General features: G+C 38.6%; 1 protein-coding gene and 1 pseudogene across 1 annotated transcript in view; one reads left to right on the top strand and one right to left on the bottom strand.

Moving 5' to 3' along the window:
• Nucleotides 1-360, bottom strand: part of LOC146467025 (uncharacterized) — a 152563-nt gene extending 152203 nt beyond the window's left edge. The window contains exon 1 of the mRNA XM_085126677.1: nt 296-360. The gene's annotated coding sequence lies outside the window, so the exon portion shown is untranslated. The remainder of the gene's footprint in view (nt 1-295) is intronic.
• A 10525-nt stretch (nt 361-10885) lies between these two features.
• On the top strand, nt 10886-13960 carry LOC146467024 (uncharacterized; annotated as a pseudogene).
• Nucleotides 13961-19575: the final 5615 nt, after the last annotated feature.

The following is a 19575-nucleotide window of genomic DNA, read 5'->3' as shown; positions in this document are numbered from 1 at the left end:
TTCTTGACAGTATTCTCCTCTTTTACAAATGCCCTTTATATACATCGTTGAATTCTCTTCATTGTAGAAATAATAAATGTACGAGGAACATCGTGTTTAGTCAATTTAAACATTTATTTAGACGATTTATAATCGAGCTTCATCTCCTTTTTTGTCGGCAAGCAGTTAACCGCTAAAAAAATACTAATCCGCACGAGATTGTATATTCACCTAGTTTATGTCCTTTTTCTCAAAGCTGTTAAATTGTATAAGCCATAAAATTTCCAAGCATATGATGGTTTATAGTTTTACTTACCTAAAATCTTTGGTGTCTTGACTTGCTGTATTGCGTTTTAAGAGTTTGAGTGATTTGCTTCGACCTCACTGATGTACATTGAAAAGTAAACATCAACATCAAGAACCTATATCTTCACTTCCAGGAAACCGAAATCAGTTTATCACATGTTGGATGTCACACATTGAAAATACACATTAACAACCGCTATGAGCGCCAGAGATTAGAAGGTTAGGGTGTCGGCTGGGTGAATATTCCATTGTTATATTTTTCATTTAAGCATTTAACGGAAATTTTAGTTTAGTGGAATAGATATATCTTATTTGATGGCCCCGCAAAAAAAGCAGCATTTATTGTTTTATTTCTTTTTAACTTTATAATCCTAGTTAGGTAGGTAGATAGTCAGTTGATAATGATAATTATACACCGTATTCACAAATGGCGGATGCGCGGGAAAAAACTGGCACTAGGCATCAAAACGAGGCGTTTTAGGATAAACAAAAAATAATTTGCCTGCGAGTACAAGCTCACAGAGAGACTATTTAGCCGATAAGCTCCTAAACAGCAAGTTTTTCAGATCGCTAGTTTTATTCCGAACGAGAGAGGTCTAGTGTTTCTTGGTTCGTTTCTTGTAGCAATCCTAAATGCAAAATGGACAATCACGGAAACAAATCGGTTAGAGTTTTTGTTTCCGAAGGATTCAGCTTTCGAGCGCAGATGGATAGAGATACTACAGAAGTTTGTTTGGTATGTCTTTCGGAATCCGAAGGTAAGATAGGTCTTGAAGGAAACAAAATGAACATACAAAAGGATGCATTTCTAACGAGAGTTGCGTGATCAACTTCGTATCGGACGTTCCGAGCGCAAGAGAGACTACAACCATTTGTCTAAACCACTATAATACCAAGAAAAAAAACAGACGAAGACAACAACGAAAAGACGTGAAGGATGTGGAGAGAAACGGCTGGACGAATAATTTAAAAAGAAGCAACAGATGAACCAAGATTTCAGTGTCCGGTTTCGATTCATTTATATTGTAGCCGTACTGTAAACAACAAGCAGAGAATGCAGTCCCCTCAAAATTCATAATTTGTTAAATCAATCAAGTCATCAAAATCCAACTGTTTAATAATGGAACAAGCTCAGAAGGAACATTTCTTGCCTGAATGAGAAAATTATATCCCGTGAAACAGGGACTAGAGAACACAGCATTGTGGCTTTTTAACCGGCATTTCGGTTGAAATCATTAAAGATTTGCATACTTAATTAGGTAATTTGTCAGAATTAGATTATCGTATTTCGATTTACACTGGGTTCCTAAACTTGCCATTCAGTTACAATATAACGCATTTGAGAGTGACATTCCTGAATTTCCTTGCAGGATCGTTTTCTTAAAATTGATACCTTACTTCCAGTAGTTCCGCTTGACTTTGGTAACTGCCACATTTTCAATGACTTGCATGAATCTTGGCCAATCTTGCGATGCATGATATCTTTTTTATTTCGGGGAAAAAGCGCCTAAAATGTACCGAAATATTTATAATCTGTAGATTCATTTTCTTTCCTTCAAAAACTGTTTTAATTCCCTTTCCAAAAAATACATGGAATAAACCTTTGTGGCTCCTGCTAGAGTGAGGATCTTTCTAACAACTTTTCATATTTTCTGTAGACATTACACTCGAAGGTTTGAAACAAACAATCTAACTCAGTTTTTTCCCGTGAGTGTCTAGTTTGCATTTGAGATTGCTACTAGAAGCCAAGTGATCAGAAAAACTCAATTTTTAGAAACTCAGCACTTATCGACCCTCTAGAAGCTTACATTCGCTGGAAATTTTTTTTTGTTTATCCTAAAACGCCTCGTTTTGATGCGTAGTGCCAGTCTTTTCCGCGCGTGTGCGCCATTTGTGAATACGGTGTATGAAGTTGATGATATTAACGGTAACGTAGCGTTGTTCATTCCAGTATTTGAAAATCCACGTGAAGTCCGCGCTTCGCATTAATCGTTCGAGAGCTTGTGTAGTTTATCGAATTGATGTTCTCAAAATCTCCAATATCCTCTGTTTCGGCGGTCGAGTGTTCTTTACGCAATTTTTAAAATTTCGTCAAACTCCTAACTCAATATGTTTCGTTCAGAATAGATAATCTTTGCAGCGAAAAGCGCTAACGAATGTAAACAAACGAGTTAATACCGTCGCGGTCTACCAAGACGTAAAATAGATTATCAGTAATTTGCCAAACGGAGCATTTCGGACCCCTTGGCTTACTATGTTTTGTTCAGAAATCATAATCGAGACTAGGAATATTGAAGTAAAACGTTTACAAATGTAAACTTCACGGTCTACACAGAGCTCATTTCGCAAACTACAGATGTGTGTTTTGCCAAACGGAGCAAGCACTTCTGGACTTCTTGGCTCCCTACTTTTTGTTCAGAAATCATTGCTGCGAGGAATATTGAAGAAAAGCGATTACAAATGTTAACAAACTAGTTATTTAATAACTAGATTGTATTTTGCGGTGTTCAAAAAATACCGTCATGGTTTACGAAGAGTCATTTCGCAAAATACAAATCTGTAATTTGCGAAACCGATGACTTCGGACCTCTTGGTTCGGTATTTTTTGTTCAGAAATCATTATTGCAGCAAGGCATATTGAACAAAAGCGATTACAAATGTTAACAAACTAGTTTTAACTAGTTTGTATTCTGCAGTATTTAAAAATGCCGTCACGATCTAGGTCAGTAGAGTTCAATTCTGTAATTTGCGAAACAGACCGCTTCAGACCTCTTGGCTAGGTATTTTTTGCCCAGAAATCATTATTGCAGCAACGCATATTACGGGGCAACGCGCGAAGCAAATTTAAACAAAGCAAAATCCTTTTTCCGCTACTGGAAAGAATAGTGTGCTGCCTTGCTAATGCTCGCCAGCAATTTCTTAACCCTTTAAATGTCAAGTGACGAACTTCTTTACCGTCACTCAAATTCAAAATCTCATTTTGGAAAAAAAAAAAAATTCCATAATGACAGCGAACCTTAATATCTCGACTAAGCACTTGTCTCCAATTTTGTCCCACACGCCTACAGCGAGTCGAGCGTCAGCCATTTTATTAGAGCCACTGTTTAAAGCACGTGATTTCCTTTTTGGTGCCTGAAAGGTTTTCTGGGTTACTTTGGATGTTACAGCGAAAGGCGGTGAAATGGAAATGGAAGTCCCGCCCAACCTCGTTCCCGGGTCCGATTCCTCTTCCCGTCCCAAGAAACAGAGAGGGAGACGGGAATAGGAGAGACCCTGGGAACGAGGTTGAGTCCCGCCATCTTAACTGTCGAGCCATCTGGTCCTTTTGTAGTCCACTATTTTTCCGTGGGATTTTCGAGAATCGTACGCTTCGATGAAAATTACGCCATCTTGGTTTGTAAAAGGGGGCGCAACCGAGGCACCGCCGTTTGAAATCGGACTTTCTCGGACCATCTTGAGATGCGCATCAAAAGGAAAAACCTCAGCCCTCAGTTTTCAGTAGTGATTGGCTTCGACGTATCTCGCACTGAAAAATGAGATTCCAAAAACATGCTGCCATATCTTTATAGACAGAAACCGAAATAAATTATCGCCTTATGCGATGTCACTGCTCAAAACTAATTAATTACACACGAATGATACCGAAAAATAAATTCCGACAAAAACGGGCTGAACTGATCCCAGAAAATTCAACTGAAAAAATGTAGTTGCGCAAAATAATTATAAAGTTATCATCAATGCCATATTTTGCGCTGTATTTTCATTCAGTTTCGGGTAAGATAATTTATAACTCAGTAGGACTTTCACTCGATCCAGAAGTATATAAACAGAAATATCGCCTTATGACTCTATTGTAAACTGCTAAAGGCAAAGATCATGCAATACAAATTTTAGTATTTGTATTTTTCTCGTCATCTCTCGCTTTCTAACGGTGCAACCTTAATAACGGGGACTTTCAAATGAATTAGTTTTATGTAAGAAACCGAAACAATTCAATCGTGTTTTAAGACCTCAAAAATCGCCATCATTTATCTTCTGGTTCATTTATTTTAAAGTGCCCCTGGGACGAAAATTTCATTTTCCATCTTTTTGCATTTTCGTGTAGAATATGACATTCTTACTCATGTTACCAAATTTCAATCCTTTACGGCGATTGGAAGTATTTTTTTTGTTAGCCTTTTATTCGAGATTTCATTACCGCCATTACTTGGCCTTGTTCCGGAAGTTAAGGCTCAAATTACAGGAAGTGACGTCATTGGCTCAACACGAAAAATTCCACATAGCTAATTTTCATACGGATTCTACTTTATAAACTGTATTCTGCTGTTGCGAACTAAATAATAGCAGAATACAGTTTATGAAGTCGAGTCCATATGAAAATTAGCCATGTGGAATTTTTCGTGTTGAGCAAGACGTCACTTCCTGTAATTTGAGCCTTAACTTCCGGAACAAGGCCAAGTAATGGCGGCCGTGAAATCTCGAATAAAAAGCTAAAAAAAAAAAAATACTTCCAATCGCCGTAAAGGATTGAAATTTGGTAACATGAGTAAGAAGGTCATATTCTACACGAAAATGCAAAAAGATGGAAATGAAATTTTCGTCCCAGGGGCACTTTAAAAGTTTGCTTAATTTTGTGAGCACAGATAAAGATTAGTGGGAAAGTGGACACATAACACGAATAGGAAATGTTCAGGCTCAGTTCAGACGCCGAGCTTTTCATGAGCCGGCCTTAACTCAAATTAAAGTCAGTTCAAATCACAAAATCCGGCCTTTAATTGAAGCAAAACATGCCCTCCACGAGAAACTGCATCTGGAATATGTTATAATAATTTATGCATTAGGTTCGGCTCATGAAAAGTTCGACGTCTGAATCAAAGCCGTTCCAAAGCCGAAATTCCCGGCTGAGCTGTTCCACACTGAAGCAGACGTTCTCAACTGATTCAGACCCCGAACGTTTCATGTAGTTAATTCAAGGTATTAGGTTCGGCTCATGAAAAGTTCGACTAACTGTTGGCCTTAGCTATCTCAATCGTGCATATTATACTGATAAGACCTGGGTCAATGACAAAAAAATAAATGTTTTTCTTGACAATGTTCCCCGCTTGTACAAATGCCTTTTATATACATCGCTAAATTCACTTAATTGTAGATATAACAAATGTAAGGGGAACATCGTCTTTAGTCAATTAAAAATTCCTTTACACGATTTATAATCGAGCTTCATCTCCTTTTTGTCGGTAATCAGCCAACCGCTAAAAAAATACTTATATGCGCGAGATAGACTATCCGCCTATTTTATGTCCTTTTTCTCAAAACTGTTCAATTATATAAGCCATACAATTCCCAAGGATATGATGGTTTATAGTTTTACTTACCTAAAACCTTTGGTGTCTTGAGACTGTATTGCGTTTGATGAGTTTAAGTGATTTGCTCCGACCTCACTAATGTACATTAAAAAGTAAACATCAAAATCATGGCACTACATCTTCACTTACAAGAAACCGAAATAGAATTGTCACATGGACGTCATACATTAAATATACACTTTAACAAGCGTTTTGAGCGCCAGAGATGAGAAGCTTGGGGTGTTAACTGGGTAAATATCCCATTGTTATATTTTTAAAAAATTATTCATTTACGCTGTTTAGGAAATTTCAGTTTAGGACTAGGTAAATCTTATTTGATGGTTTTACATATAATACGGGCGGCTATTTTGCGAGTTTGGTAGCATTATTCCAAGCCCTGAACGGGCGAGGAAAAAGCAATCAATGAGCAAAAAGATTTTGCTATTTCGGCTTTTCTTTTCTGGTAAGAAAACGTGCACCATTAGATACTCAGAGACCTGGTCGAAAACTATTATTTCTACCAATTTGCTGATGACAAGGAAAACAGAGATAAGCCTGAAGTTGTTGGGGTCATTTTTTGCCTCTTCTTTGAGTACGGGCGATACTCTCGCCAGTTTCCACTTATCTGGGAAGATACCAGTGGCGATAGACAAGTTTATTATATGGGTTAAGGGCGGCGCAACAATAGCTGCTGCTTCTTTTAGTAGACGACAGGATATCCTTTAGTTTTAGAACAGTATCGTCGGTTTTTTTTGTCAAACTAGGTAAGTGATACGGGATCGACATAATCGCTAAAGTCAAGACAGTGGAAGGCCTGCCTTACGGCCACCTTGGTGATACGGTCACCTCGTTATTACGGCCAGTGTTTTTTGGCCCGTCAAAAGGGTCATACAATTTCTTATAAAAAAATCCCCTCGTTAATACGATCACCCGTTAATACGGCCTTGCAATCCTAAACTTGAAATCCTAAACTGCACAATCCTTTATAATTCCACGCTAAATTTCGAAAACCAAAACGCCTGTGACACGTCAATTCCATTGACCTCTGTCATTTACTCTAATCAAACAACCGATTTCCTTTACAAAGTCAGCAACACTCCTCCCTGTTTTCATTACAAACATGACGAAGGAATACAGTAAATCTTGACGCTAACATCCGCTTTTAATAGGCAAATTACGAAGCGATTTTGTCAATGTGCTTCGCAACAAGGACGATTGATACGTACGTCACGCCGGGCTGGTGCGCGCTATGAAGCGGAACAATCAGTGTCCACAAATATGACGTCTGTGACCGTGTGTTTTTTAGAGAAGCCTTGAGCTGAGTTAAACGCCTGTTGAAAACTGCCTCCAAGCGGTCCTGGAAATAGTCTAAGGGCGCAAAAACTCAAGTGTGCTGAAAGTACACAGTTTTCCCGTCATTTTGATATCAAATATGCCATAGTTTCTTCGATGTTCGCTTGGGAAGAGACAGAGGAAACAGTAAAAGAAAAGGAAAGGAAAGGTTTATTTGTCGTTTCTATCGTATTTTTGGCTAGGATAGTTTTTTAAGTTTCGCTACTTATCCGAGAAATTGTGCTACGAACAGAAACTTCAAAGCCTTGACAAAAACTCCATGATTTTTGTTTTCGTAATTTTGCCTTCTTTTTTTATAGTTTTTTTTATGAGTTAATATCTAGGATGCCGCACACAAAGAACACACGCTTTAACTTGGCTCAAATCATGAAAGCTCGTAAGGTTGCAAAAGAGAAAGCTGTTGATGAAAATCGCAAGCTATCGGCAGAGTTCAAAAAAGTCCAGCGAGCCCAAGAACAGGTGAAATGAATTTGTCCTTTTTAAGTAATTCAGTATTAGTGTTTGGGAAGATTTATATTTTCAATATCAGAGAATTTTGTAACAAAGTATTATAGGAAAGTGGTGGAGGTCCATGCATGTGCAGGGAGGCCAGAATTTCAATTTTGACAGGTTAAGGAAATTCAAAATAATAATAATAATAATAATAATAATAATAATAATAATAATAATAATAATAATAATAAGTATTTTGTACAATCCCGTACATCTACATTCCCATTGTTTATTAAAGAGAACGGGTTGTTTAGGAAGTGTGAGTGCGATATACTTTGTCATTGCCGCCCTTAAGACATGAAATTTGACCCTACCCCGGTAATACGGCCAATTTTTTGGGACCCATTGGTGACCTTGTTCACGGGGTTGTAGTGTATTGGATGGGGGAGTTTCACTGGCAAGTGATGGTCCTATATTTGAGAAATGATTATTTAAAACCTCACTTATTTCTCGGGGGGAAAGTATAAGAAACGTCCCCAATTTTGAGAGCGTTAATTCTGAGTTAACTGTGGTATTTTTGCCATGGTAAGATTTTTTCCTTTCCAAGAGGTCTTTATAAAATGCCGGTATTTTTATAGTTAGCAGCGAAATACCATATTATAATAAGATGATTCAGCCAGTTTTATCGCTTCATTCACTTCGTTTTTAACACATTTATATCTGTTCTTTCATCTGTTCTTAGTCTGCAGGCAATTTTTTTTTAGCTTGTCTCTTTCGAACATCAATTTCTTTAAGCCCGGGTTTAGCAATGGCGTTCGATTCAACCCGCGGGACTTTACTCCACCAGCGGCTCTCGCATGAAATCGAGGTGAGTGGTCAGCCAGTCCAAGACGGCGCCCAAACCCTGAAATCGCACAGCATCTAGAAAGAAGCGACACGAAAAGTATGCGTTCTACTAATGCCGAACGCAATAAATCATCGCTTTAGATACAGATACCGCAAAGTCAGCTCAGCGAGCATGCAAGAGTTCGAGCCAAACAACTCGGAGCACCGGTATCGCAGAGGTCATGGGTTCCACTCCCGTTCAAGCACGAATTTTTAAGGCTTTCTTTTCGAAACTGCTTAATTTGCGTACATAACTGCGACGTTTATTTACTTATTCATTCTAGTCTACGCAGAACGCTTTTTGAAAAACACAGCTCTTCAAATTTAGAAACTCTACACTTCCGGTGTTTTTTTTTTCTTTTAGCTTATCACACGAAGAAATCTGACTGGGGGTTTATTCATCGTTTCGTTTCGTTTCACTTCGATTGTACCATAAGAAGTGTTTCATTTTCTTAACACTGTTACAGAATAACGAAATGCACCAAACTAGCTTTTGGGATCACTTAGGGGCTATATTAGGGAGAATTTGCAAACGTCTGGTCACAATTGTCAAAAAAAAAAAAAAAAAAATTCCTATCTGATTGCCTTGCGTATACATAACTCCACTTTGTAGAAGAGCTGCTCAGAAACCCTCATTTTCATTAAAAATCCGATAAGATTATTCACCAGACAAAACTTCACTCGGTTGCCGGTTCAATTAGTCATCTGCGGAAGTCACTGATTTTTTTTCAGTTTTTGTTGTATACGTATTTCTATGAAGACCAGACTCTTAGCGTATTTACAAAGTTCTTTTTCAGGAGCCTTTACTTACATACAACAACAACAACAATCTTTATTCGTGCCCAAAAATTATACAGTGTTACATAAATTCAAGAAAGAAAATTACTAAGGAAGAGGGCACAGCCACTTAAAAATAGCAAGCTAATCGAGCTAAGTGGCTGGGCCAAGCGGAGCAACATTAAAGCAACAAATCTTACTGTCAATCCAGGCTGGTTGAGAAGAGAAGAAAGGGACACTTTCAGCGGTTGGGGAACGTCATTTCAACTAGCCATAATAAGACTCTGGGGAGGATCTTTGAATTGAGGGTTAGGGATAAAAAGAAAAGCCCTGTATACAGAAGTAACAAGTAGAGGGATGCTCTGTCAGTAGAGGCTGAAATTAGGTTCTCAGACTGAAATTTCCAGCGTCCCTATTTGTTGTTCTTCCAGATCAGCTTATGTTGCTATGCAAATGAGAAGTGTTCAAGAAATCTTTCAGTTCTTGTGGGATGTTACTTAAATTGATCAGCAATGGGGAACCGGGAACAGGGGACGGAGAACGGGAAACGGGAGTCTGGGAACGAGTGTACAGCGGTAATTCCTATAAGAATTCAAAATAGGCTATTTAATGCACCTTAAAGAGCGCCTGTAAGGTTTATCTTAGATTTTTGGCAGATATTGAGGGTTAGGTTTTATAACAGGAATTAAATATCCCACCTCAGGAAAAATTTGATGCCTTTGTAAATGAAATAATCTCACCTCTTCGACAGTAAATTGGTTTTAAATTTTAGACTAAACTTACTGATTTTCCAAGACTCCAAAAGAGTCAGCCAAGATTCATCGCAAAAATTCGAAAATCTATCCTAAAGGAAATTGAAACATTCGGCGTATATTTATAAAACATATTAACCACATCATGTAATGGGCCTGTCTTTTTTATGCATGGCCTGCCAACCAATCTATCGCGCGCGATAAGTGGCACGAGCAACCCACCAAGGTAACCAACTAAGCCTTCGAGGGCAGATGTGTTCCATCAGGTTGGACTTTCAAAAGTTTCAAAGAGGCATTGATCCAAATTAATCGCGAACTCAATTGATCCCTCAAATCGTTTTCGAATACAATTTGGCGTGGCAAAATGACTATAGTCTCTTGGATGTATTTTCAAATAGGTAGGCCTGCGCGAACGTGTGTAACGACTTGCGTGTCGGCAAAAATTTTGCGTCATTAAAGACTGCCTCATTGGTGTTCAGACTCGATCTGTCACCGCCTCGCTACTTATCTGATGATAATGATAATAAGGTTAGGCTACACAAAAACCTACATATACCAACTTTGCCAAAAGATGGCAGATTTCGGAAAGGAAAAAAATCGTCCAAAGAAATCGTAACAACCATTGCAGAAACTGGAATAATGTGCTCCGTGACTTCGCCTCGACCACATTAAAAAAAGAAAAAAAAAAGAGCGAATTCATCTAGCGTCTAATCAAACGGCGACCTAGCGTTAAAAGCTTCCCTTTCATCTCAGTATTAAGCAACTTATTATTATTATTGTTATTATTATTATTATTATTATTATTATTATTATTATTATTATTATTATTATTATTATCGAATTGTCTTGCGGATCACTGCTATGCACTCGTTCCCAAACTTCCGTTCCCCGTTCCTGGTTACGTCCTATTGAAACTCAATCGAGCGGTCAGTAAAATCGTAATTGACGTTGGAAATTTTAAACTTCCTGATTAATTTGCATATCACCAAGACACAAACAAGTAGCCTTGCTATTACATTTTTCAGAGGCCAACGATTTCTAAACTGGTGAAAAAATATGTTGCAGTCATTTTTAAAGTGCATACGCACTGACTCCAAATCGTCTGGATCGGATGTTCAGGACGCTTCAACCGTGGACAGAATCGAAAAGACCAGTTCTGAGAAGAAATTCACCACGGAGGCTGTGTTGAACATGAAGTGCGTTTCACTCGCCAGCCACGAAATGGTTCCCTCCAAGCTCGAAGAATTGGGCTTCCTAGAGAATGTGAAGCAAGCTAAACAGTTATTCAAGAAGTACACAACTGTAGAGACCAACAAACTGATTGCACAAGGGAGAGAGAAACGGAAAAAGGGCGCTCCTGCAGATTTAATTTCCGCGTTGGGCTCAGACGAGGAAATTTATTCCGTTGGGGCGGATTGTTGAATGTTTGCCGCCGTTTTCACAGCCTACAGTTACCACTACAAACTCCGGACCTCGCCGGATGACTGGTGGTTTTGTGTCATCAAAGAAGCTGTGCGAGCTGTCGATGAGAACTCGAGGAATAAGCGTGTTCGCAAAATGTTCGTCAACCATGACGGAAGTCAGACCATTAACGTCGTAGTAGATGACCCCAACATCTACACCATCGATTACAGCCGGTACTTTGATCAAATAACGAAGGCAATTAAAAAAAGCGTCAAAGTGCCTGAGTTTGTGGATGGAATGACAGCAGATTTCAGTACCACGACGCCAGTGCAGAAGATTGTTTCGCAGATTATACTGATGCATTCAGTGAATAGTTACTTCGACTTTGAGTTGTTGTGTGGATGTGGAATGCCAGCCGTGGAGATGCTAGGTACCGAGGAAGACTGGAGAAAATTAGCCTCCAAACTAAAGGTACTGAGAACACTGCTGGAACCCATAGAGGACGATCTTCAGCTTGAATCGGAATGGTGGGATGTGGTTCAGAAAGTGTTCTGCAAGTTGCTGGAAACGTACCAGGGCAAGCCAGATGAAAAATGGTGGAGTCATATCGTGGATTATCTGCAGGAATATTCATCAGCTATGTTTGTTTTGCAGTCGACGTTTATTAACTAACTGTTACTAAAGTCTGAGGAGCAGAGCGAAGCCCCAGTTAATTTTTTTACTGCGCATACGTTCTGCACGTCTGGAGATACTCGGGTTTCCTATGGGTGGTGCCTAATAATACAGGGATATCTTAGCGCGGTTTAAAACTTTGCAGAGAAAGCAGAACTTGGCAAGTGCTATTGGTATCCAAAAAGACAACTGGGCGTAGCCATGCATTTTTCAGAGATTCAAGCTTCACTTTGGAGAAAAACACCATATATTAATTACTTTAAATAATTTCACTGCTCTTTAGAAGAACTGTTTTTAACTGTATTATCTCTACAAACTGCCCCGCTACCCCTAATTTTCTTTCTGGATTCCAGTAGGCCATAATAAGATTTGCTTTTCCTGCATAAACATAAACAGTGCCAAAATACTTCTGTAGTAGGAGGCACCGTCCTTCAAGAAAGTAAATACCGACAGGCCAAATTTCTTCGCTTTAAAACACTTCAGATCCACTTCCTCTCAGACTACAACTGGACCAGTCTTGACGCTTTGACACTGACATCTCATTGCAGTTAAGGTCTCTGAAAAATGCATGGTTACGCCTAATTTTCTTTTTAAATAGGAAGAGCACTTGCTAAGTTCTGCCTTCTCCGCATAGTTTTAAACCACACAAAAATATCCCTGTATTAGTTAGCAATACCCATAGGAAAGCCGAGTATTTCGAAATGCGCAGAACGTACGCGCAGTAACAAAAGTAGGCACCGTTCTTAAGACATCATGTAGTAGTTGATAAAGTTCCATAGAATTCCATGAATTTAGAAAACAAGATAGCCTAATGTAATGCCACAATGCTAGATGCATTTATATTCTTCTAAAGCCTTTTTGGAATGTAGTGAATACTGCTCAAGGGTCGAATTTTTCTCCTTTGTTTTGCTACTGAATAGTCCTTTTTTTACAACATTTTGAAAGTAGCTGAAAGCGGAGGGTGTATTCTTTCTGAAAATGCATGGAATTGGTTTTCAGAAGCTTAATTTACGAAGCCTCTCTAAGTAAAGATGTCTCAAGTATTGTTTCTTAAAAAATTAAGCTATTGCTGTACTAGCAATAGGCTTTTGTCAACAGTACGTAGGATACATCTTAACTAAGGAAAGATTCGTGAATCTGGTCCCAAAAGCAAAAACATTAAGGATTATTTTTGATTGACCGTTTATATACTACAGACGAATAATGTTTGGATGAAATTGGTCAAACGTGTTTAGTGGCTCTGGTTATGCTTCTCTTAGTTCGTCTAGTATAAAGAATGACACAAGGCGAATTGTGCGTATTGACGGACTTAATATCAATCGGCTTTAGTACGTCTTTAGCGACGCATTATCGAAGGAAGTGTATCTACACGCTTAATCCGTTTTGTGCTCCTCTTTATAATGTACGAAACGAACTACGAGAAGCATAACCAGACTCACTACAAATGTTTGCCCAAGTTCGTCCCACACGCATTATGCGCTTCTAGAAAGAAACCGGCAATTGGAATTCGGCTAAAACAAAGAGGTTTGCATCATACCCGATGAACTAACCAGCCAAGCGAAGAATGTTTTTTTTTTTTTTTAACAATGATATTGTATGTGGTCGACAGACTGAGCCCTGCCGTCCACAATACACCTCATGACTGCTTGTTTTGATCTTCAGGCATATACCCCACGGGCAGGAATCACATCAGAGGATGGATCACCGACTTTTTGGAAGGAACAAAACGCAAGTAGGTGTTTGAACATAAGGATTTCACAAGTTGCCTCGTTAGTGTACCACTCACTATCGAATATCCGTCTGGTACGCAGGACACAGCTGCACTGGTGGCAGGAATGCTGGGTTTTACTGTCCACAGGACAGACACCTCTGATGAGGTGACTGTCTAGCCATTCCAAGGATGGTCTCTTATGCTGGGTGATGACTCACCATTCGTTAAAAAGCATGACTAGATTGTTAACAAGTCCAGTACTAAAGGAACCCTTTGATTTAATATACCAAAGCTTTGCAGATAACTTTAATTTTTATCTTAGCTTAGCATGGGAAATTGAAAACTTTGACTCTTGAGTGTAAGAAATCTCATTGGGTTTTTCTGTTTCTGTTGTTTCTTAACCCTAAGGAAGTTTAATGAGTCATGTATCACGATATTTAGTAAATCTTGTAAGCAGCTGTTTTCTCCTGTGTTCCTAGGTCGTCAGTTTTGTGGCCCTTGTGCTAGCTGATGACTCTCCTCTTTTGAAAATTGACTGAACTGACTTTGCAGGGCAGTTGATGTTTGACTTTTATCAGTAGATGTAGTTGCCTCAGATGAACAAACGATATTAGCTGCGTGACATAGAAAAGTATGCTTCAGTATTGAATAGCTAAACCACTTCAGGGTTTCACACGTAATTGATATTTCAGCCCCAGCTTTTCATGTGCGGTGTCGTGGGTATCGTCCCAGGTTTTTTTTTTTTTAATTCGCTGACTTTGAAAGTGAGTTTTCAAAAAAAGTAAAGGAGACCGAATATGTAAAAAACTTGAAAACTTTGGCCAGACGTCTTCAAAAACACACACACACACCCGAAAAGGAAAAATGTACTGATTTAAATCGAGCTAAATGTTAGCCCGCGTAGCAGTGGTATCCCTTCCAAGCGAGTGCAAGAAGGCGAACGGAGGTTCCAGCGAGCGAGAAGCTTTCTTTCGTTTTTCGTGCTTGCTCGAACTGTTGGTCCAATAGTCCGAAAAGTAAGCTTCTTGATCTAAGCATCTTCACCGTCAATATATTTTTTTTTTTACAAATTTGCCATTTTGCGATCACGACATTGTTTTCTTTCAGAGGCCCCTACTTTGATTTTGTGATATGTCAGGTTGGTAACACACATAAGGTTTAGTGGAGCTTTTCAAGCATATTCGGACAAGCATGTTTCTTTTATTTCCACTAGTTAGACTTGCAGATTAGTACAGCCATGCAAACCAACATGTTCTCGTGTGCAAATACACATTAGTCTCTTGGTTAAAAGTTGAGAGATAAAAACGGGAAGAAAAAAAGACTAAAAAGCTAGAGTAACATTTTACAATGGCCCTCACAGTCTATGAGATAATAATCCTGAGCAAAAGGACGCCAGTTGGCTGTGCTACAATTGAGGGCGGGGAGACCAGACTGCAGTGGTGGCACCGCGAAACGGTGTCTGTGTAGCCAGGCTATCACACAACTAATGAATCGTACTTAGTTGTTTCTTGTCCATCAGGATGCATCCGAGTACAGTAAAGGGGCACTGTCACGGCAATTTTATTGTATTTCGGTAAAAACCGCTCAAACATTTGACAAAGAACCTTTTCTCTAACATCAAATTACTCTTAGAGCAACCGGGAGGAAAATGTTTTAGTGATTTGCTTTATTTGTCCAAGCTGTTTTAAGGTTTTCGTGAAATTCTCTCAAATGCAAAGGAAGAACTTGTAAAAATTGGCGAATGTTTTCAAGTCTTAATCCATTTCCATCCTAGCCATCCGCAACCAAGCATTATCAATACTAGTTTCCGGGCACTAGTAAGGTTATTGCTAACAAAACTGAGCCATTATTTTAACGATTCTGTCGATTCGAATATGTGTTTTGGCCATTCAAAGTAACACTACAAATAGGTGACACTTCCCCTTTAAGTTCTTTTGCCTGGTAGAACACTTGAAACCATACCCAGTTAGTGGTTATGTTCGATATGGCTTCTCAGTCCACGATTTTATCTTGATTGCGGATATGCGAATTGTCACCTACTATTCGCATGCGTACAAAAAGCAGAAACTGTTTCCTTTAGTGTGATTGGTTTTATTAGACACAGAGTAACAGATATTGTTAAATATATGTTATAAAAAAGGGAAATGGACACGTTGTATCATTCTTAGCTTGTAAATAAGAACTTAGAAATATACGTATCTGTTTTGTAGTTCGTACGGAGCCGTTAAATTTTAAAATAAACAGTGTTGTACTTAAATAAAAGTTTATGAAAAGATTTTTATAATTCCTACTTAACAGCACAAGTACTTAGATATTTTTTTTGAGTTCTAAACGCATTTAACATGTCAAAAGGGTCATCGAAAGTTATTAAAACTTGGCGTCCATATAATTATTTAACAAATGCGTTTTTATCTAACATTCGGAGTAATTTTTCATTTATGTGAACTTCCTTAAGCATGACCGGTTATTCCTCCGAACGATTCTTCTTTTTTCTTTTTAACAACGGGTCACTGAAATGACCGAGGTAGTTTCTGTACAATTCATTCTTGTTGGGCCACCGAGTTCCCGCGCTGTGAGGAAATGGTCTGTAAAACAACATGAAGTGGGCCCAAAAAATCTTGCTACTTTCCTTTAGTTAACAAAGAATGCAGAAAATAGATTGGCAAAATGTTATCTACAATGGCATTTCCATGTCACCAGAATGAACCTTACATTGAACCTTACATTGTTCCCCAATTTTGCCTCAGTATTGAGCTGATGATAATCATTAAAGCACTTCTGTTCATTTTCCGAAAACGTTCTAATATCATTGAGCACTCCATTTTTTTTTTTTTTTTTGCAGTAGATCAAAGTTCCAAGGCAAGTTTCTTGCCAATTCTATGTTTTGGCCATTGCCTCTCTGCTTGTCATTAAAATCCACTGAACCGATAAAGCAAGGTCATGATTGGCTTGGGGAAGAACTTCCTGGTTTTTAATGTTCCGCGGGCGTATACGTCCCTATATGCTTCCCCAAAGGGTATGGCTATTGAGCCGCTTTGGTTTGAAAAAGCGTCTAAATTTTAACGACTTTGGTCTTAAAGTCTGAAAACGGGCAAGGATTTTGTAGAAACGATATGGATCTGAAAATGGACACGAATTGTATAGGCCAGGTGTGAAAAAGGTTCACACAAAATTACATGTTTCGGTTTCAAATAGGATTGGAGAACCGGCCGCACACCTATACCACAAATTCCCAGGAGTACCTCCCCTGGGAGAATGTTTCATTTGCCATAGACATGGTCACGTCGTCATATCTGCCGTTCAGCCGTTTGCAAAAAAAACATGTTACCCTTAAATCTCTCTATTGAGTCTTAGTGTCTTCGGAGGGCCCAGAAGTAAAGGCTTTCCAGTTATATGGCTAGAGTCTCATCAAATAATACTTCAAAATAGAATTCGTCTCGATAAAATTGACCGTCTTGTGTTCGCTTTTCTCAACATAACATGGTAAAAGCCTTTGTATAAAGTACTGCGTCTGGTCGGTCGTGCTATTTTTCCAAACCTTTAAGCCTGAAAGTACTGCTTTCATGTTGAGGTGAGATGGCTGGGAATGATGGTAATTGTTTCCAGTTTTTAAAACACGAAGAGACTAGAAGTGTTTCCCCTATCACAGCCTCCCGCAACGCATCCTAGTTGACGCCATTTTGTTATGTTGCGATTCCAGTTTGTCGCCGGGGTTTAAATTTATACACCAGGGTGGGGAAAAAGAAGGAAACGCAAATTTTCCTAGTAAAGGAAATAACTATTCAAATAAGCGGCTTGCTAAAAATACGTCATGTTTCCTATTATTATAGTGATTGGTCAATCTTAAGCCATCATCGCGAAGGGATACCGTTCCCCCATATCTTTTTCCCATTGCTTTAACAGTTCACTGTTCACCATAGGAGGCCAGGAATTAGAGAGAGGCAATGAGAAGCACATTTGTTTTCAAGGAAATGACGCTATGACAGATAAAAATTCTAAAGCCCTAAACACGTGACCACATCATCTCTCCATTCAGTTACGATCTAAAGGGAAATATGCGAGCTTGGATACTAAACAGGGTCGCTACTCATCTGCTTTCAATTTACCCTTCCCTTGTTCAAGAATAGTAAACCAAAGGGTTGTCTCTTTTAAAGAACAGCGTTTTTATTGCTTGTAAAATGTTAACATTGTGAAACTAAAAAGCTATACTAAGCTTTACTTGTTAGAGCGGTTTTCAGGTGATTGACGAAAGTGATTGCGTTTTTCCTTTGGTTTTGCATTACTACGCTCTGTGATTGGTTGATAAAACTCGCGCCACTTTCTCAACCAATAAGATGTAAAACCCAAAACCAATCGTGTTTTGGCCGCACGTGTTTTCCCGCACTTGGCGCCGGTTACGTGTATTTGCTTTGAATTCTGATTTGTTCTTCGCACTGTTTGCACCTGTTGTGATTGGCCAGAGTAATTACTTTGGTTTTGGTTTTACGACACTCGATTAAAAACCGTTTTAACATTCTTATACTTGTCAATATCACGTCAACATTATAAAATTGAACTAAGTAAGCTATACTGAGGGTGTTATCCTGTCACGTGAGAAGTATCTCCTGCAATCTGAACTTTCATTTCTTGTTGTTTCATATTTCTTATTTTTTCTTGAAGGTATACGACAATTCAAAGTGATCACATCCTCCTGATATTTATCGTGAACTATTTGTATCATGTATTTTAATTTCTTTTTCCAGGTGGGCGCCTTGCGAAGGACCTTGTGTCCGATTCAGGCTTACCCATTTGGGTTCTCTTCTGATATTTTCTCCGATAAAACCGTTTAGGAGGGTGCTTTGCTCTGCTTCTGCGCATACTGTTCCGCTCATCTCGTCATAGTCCGCGAACCTCTAATTTCTTAAGGAAGATGCCTACTAATTCAAAGAAAGAAGGAAAGCTGATAGCAGAAACCCTTTCATGTGCAGGTATTTCACGAACTTGAGAAATAAAATCAGCCAATTAAAGTTTTGTACAAAAATTCATTCAGGCTCAACAGTTTTCCTTGCTTATGATTAAATGGACTTTTTAATAAGCGCGCGATAGACGCTGAAAGACCAACCTTAATTAAGTTAAGTTCCCAACTACTGTATTACATTGTATCTACAATTTAATCTGCACGTGAGTAATATTATCACCGTAGACAATACAGTATTTACTGGAGAAAACAAAAACTCAGTATTTAAAATGAAGCGCTTATCCAATGAGACATATTAAATGTAACGGAGCACAATTTTTCAGACGTTTTGGTAGGGATTCAGGGAAACGCCATGTTCACAAAACTTAAGCTTCTTCTGTGAACGCGGAAAACATTTCAAAAACCACATTTGTGAGAAAAACTTGTACATTAGATGAAGCGCACATCCATTGTGGATCACCATATTTCAGACGTTGAGGGACGTGACCTACAGGGAGACACCATCTTCAAAAAACCAAACACAAACCAAAATTTTTTCATTCTGTTCAATTTTCAGCAAACGTCATTGTTTCTTCCAGGTTCTACTAAGAGAATGTTGTGGCAAATTTTTATTACTGAAATTTGGAATATCCGTATTGTTTTGAAATCAGAATTTTTTAACTCTGTAAATTTCGTATCTTGATTAAGGGCCCCGCCTATGATGTCCTCAATTTAAATTTCTGTCTATCTTCGCCAAGGGTTTTGGTATGTTCAGTCCTGGAAATTTTTAAAACACTCCATTTTAGTGAGATGGTAAAAACGGGGACGTTTAGTTTAGATAGTCTCTCAACGAGAAGGCATAAAACTACACGGCTGCCTAAAGCTTCAATGTTACTCTTTCTTCTTCCTATTTAAATTAATTATAAATTAATTAATTAAAAACAAAACTGGTATGTACTGTACAGTTAAGACTCGATTATTTGGTTCTTTGGGGTTGCGCCTTTCCCGCTAGTACCGAGTTAC

The sequence above is a fragment of the Pavona decussata genome, unplaced genomic scaffold (genome assembly GCF_977016875.1).
Source record: "Pavona decussata unplaced genomic scaffold, jaPavDecu1.1 SCAFFOLD_140, whole genome shotgun sequence".
NCBI classification, from domain to species: Eukaryota; Metazoa; Cnidaria; class Anthozoa; order Scleractinia; family Agariciidae; genus Pavona; species Pavona decussata.
Note: the sequence above shows the minus strand (reverse complement) of the source record. Positions and strands in the feature narration are given on the sequence as shown.